Raw genomic sequence first — 4,021 nt, forward strand, 5'->3', positions numbered from 1 at the left:
ATTACCCACCATCATGTAGCAAGTCACAATGATCATTACACAGACGTTATGCAACATATATACTAAGACTCAATCTTATATTGAATGCGGTATCAGTGAAAAATAACACTAGGGCGCCTAGGAGTACATAACAAGATACACCACACAATGGTTAAGTCAGGTCACTCTTACTAAGAGAAATCATAAGGTGATCAGTTAGGGTTATTCTGTTTAACGAGAATGCTTTAACCATATGAGATCAACATAGATTTAAAGGAGCACTCAAACCGAATGTATTTACCCTCAAGGCCTAGACTCTGAAGAATCCATTAGGGTCTCACTTTTCTGATTCAAGTCCAATTCCTAAAACTTTTACATACAGACACTGCACATGAATTATACAATACCCATGACTTCACACTTATTTTCAAACATGTTTAATACAATACACTACAATTTAACATCTCAGATTCCTAACTTGGAATCCTACACTTTCCTTTTAACACCTCATGCATTGCTCTATAATTTAACAACTCCGATTCCTAACTTGGAATCCTACACTTTCCTTTTAGCAACCATGGTTGCTTTTTTGATTACATGTTTCTGTGGCTTTCAGCGAAGTGACAACACACTCTAAATCAAAATTCTGTACTTCTCAACACATCTTCCTGAATAGTGAATATATATATATATATTACTAGAGAGATAAATTTAGTTAATCTTTTAATAAAAGCTGTAATAAAATTGGAAATAAATCAGGCGTAAGATGCAGAGCTAAAAACAAGGCAGATTTCTTAACAAACTTAGTGCAATAAATCCTTATATAAATGCCTACCTACTAGGAAAGCCGTAGCAAAAGCAGAAAAAAAAAGCACACACTTAACATTTTTTGTCGATTTGGGTTAAGAAAACGAAGAAAAACCAGATAAGTTTCTCACAATTTTGTCATCAGATTCTTCTAATAAATAATGACATGTTGATTTTTTTAATTAAAACTTTGAAACATATATCTAATAAAAATAAAAACTGTGAAAGATTTGATCATGTGCTTTATATCAATTTGATAATGAAAAATGGAATTAATTTGAAGCTGTCTGAAAAAGTTAAAGCCAAGTCTGCTCTAGTGAACCTTGTGAGTCCAAATAATCATTTCTCTAGCAACAAATGCTACAACTGTTTACAATGATCTTTTTCTTCAAATTACCCTCTAGAATCTCGTCCACAAGGCTCAAAAGATTTTTTATTTATTTCGATCCGCCAAAGGAATATATATATATGGTCTTGCTAAACTTAGGACACTAAATGAAAAAATATTTATAATAGAAATAATAAAAGTAAAAAAAGTCATAAATAAAATAATTTTGTATATTTTTTAAGAAAATCTTTCTCCTTTAGTTCCTTAATTAATACTCTAAGGATACTAATTAACATTTGATATATATATATATATATATATATATAAGAAGCTTGTATAAGGAATAACAACATAAATACAAGGTCGTGCACCAACAAGGAATAATGGACTCACACGGTTACTGTGTATCTATACCAGCAGCACAAATACAGTTTAACCATGAAACCCAACATCATCTGCTGTTGACCCTTCGTGCGTATATTTCTAAGTGTAAAGCAAATAAGAAAGCTATACAAAAAAGCCAACCCTTACCAACTCCTTCAACATTCACATAAGTCCTGTATCATCATATCAATCGATCTCCTTTCCTTCACAAAGAGATCGAAACAATCATAACGTTAAACAATTCAAACAAGCCCTGGGATTCATCTCCCATTCACAATAAGAGAATTTTCTTCCTTTCCGTTTCGCATTAATCAATGCCCAAGCTCTATGTTTTACCAGATCCCATGCGGCCACACAACACAGCTTCCCAATTCACATTGGCCCCTCTAAAAATAACATTGTTTGTTTGGGAGGGTACCTGCAGCCCCATCCAATAGTAACATTTTCTCCCAACTGAATCAGATAACTCACAGAGAAAAAGCATATGCGACACCAATTATTTACCCAATATCCCATTTCATCCACCACGACATTCGGATTACAAGAATTTGTGAGTAACCTGCTATACTTGTCAGCCAAAGCCCAAAAACTGTATCACCATTCCGGTTGTCCAGCCAGAATTTAGCATCCCTACAACTCCCTAGCCTCCAATATTCTATGTTTGAAAGTTGGATCCTCGCCACCTCATACTTTTGCCAAATCTCTCCACCAAAGGGAGGCTTTCTTCACAACATCTGAATTTCCCAATCCCCTTCAGCCCCCATACTTTGATTTAAAAACATTGCACCAAAGAATCCCGTCATGGTTTTAAATTGAGGTTGCGGTCTGCCAGAAAACCTTTACATTGCGAAAAAATGCGATTGATATGGCCGCAACTACGGCTGTTCTCCGCTATTTAAAACCATGACTCCCATCATCCTTAATTATTTTCCTCATTTTCATTTCGCAAGCAATTCCATGAACATTGCAACATCCTTTACTCCTAGTCCTCCCTTCTCTTTCTCAAGACAATTTTTTTTCCCATTTGATCCAAGAGATATGCTTTCCCTCCTCCACACCTTTACACCTTTACACAGAAACAAAGCTCAAAAGTTTATAGGTTAAAACCGCCCAGTAGCTTTCAACTAAGAGAAGTAACTCCAAGGACATGAATACGAGTGATTAACAACTATTTTGAAACGTACGTATAAATTGGATTAAAAGTAAACAGCCGTGAAAAGAGAGAACAAATTTTTAAATGTCATTAATTAGCACATATATTTATAAAGTTTTATAATTTTCATTTTTTATTGAAGAAAATATGAGATGCAATTTTACTAAAGTAGAGACAAAAAAAGGAAGGAAAGTTGATTTTACAAAAATGTCCGCACATCTACTTTATTTATATATATATATATATATTCACGTGAAGCCAATATTTGTACTGATACAATGTTGAAAGACTTGATCATGTACCGGATATTATTTTCATTGCCAATAATGGCTTGAAGACTTTGTAAATTGTTAAAGCCAACTCTGCCCGAGTGAACCCAGTGAATCAAAGATAATCGAGTTCTCTAGCAACAAATGGTTCAACTGTTTACAATGAATTTTTTTATTCAAGTTACATTCTGAGACTCTGATCTGATCTTCAAAGATTAAAAGTTGATTCTCTAAAAATGGCTAGAAGCTTTCAACTAAAAGAAGTATCTCCAAGGATGTGGATACAAGTTATTAACAACTATTTCGAAAGTGCAAATTAGGTTATGAGAGCCTTCTTTTAGGGTTCTCAAAGCGTATTAGAGGCTTCTTTCCAATGGCTACTAGATGTAGTTAAGTCTTTACAGAACTGAGTGAATGAACTGACAATATTAGAAAATTACAGGACACAAGAAATACCTCCATTATTATCAGTTAATGGTACAAGAGTCTTCAAGTGCACATGCAGTGCATACAATAATCAAAATCAAGCCAAGCACAAAACATGCAAAAAGTGCACAAACATATACAATGAAAAACAAAAACATTAAAAAACCCAAAAACAGCCTGTACCGTGAACAGGTGTTCTCGCTCTCCAAACCTCCAAACAGCGATTCAAGCAAGCAATTGATTGGTAGTGGCGGATGAACCTGATTGGGCCAAGAATGGCTATACGGTACATGTTGAGTGAAATTTGGTTGGACTTGCAAAGCCTGGCTTGCCTGAGCATAACACAACTGAATTGGTGTTGGTCTTACTTGAATCATATTGGCTGAACCATCCAAGAAGGTCCTGCTTGCACTGAATTCGGCTGTATTAGCTGAACTGCCTTCAGCTGAAATAACTGACCCGAATTCGGTTGAACTGACTGAATTGAAATCGATTGAACTAGCTTAACTGAATTTAGCTAAACTGGTTGACCTGAATTCGGCTGCACTAGTGGAATCAATCTTGCCTGAATTGAATTTGGCCGGCTAGGTTGTACCAATTCTGCCAAAAAGCCACTTGGTTGAAACTGTGGTAAAGATCATGCCTGAGTGTTTGCTGATACCTATGGGTTTCCTA

This window comes from Glycine soja, chromosome 8, assembly GCF_004193775.1.
Source record: "Glycine soja cultivar W05 chromosome 8, ASM419377v2, whole genome shotgun sequence".
Lineage (NCBI taxonomy): Eukaryota > Viridiplantae > Streptophyta > Magnoliopsida > Fabales > Fabaceae > Glycine > Glycine soja.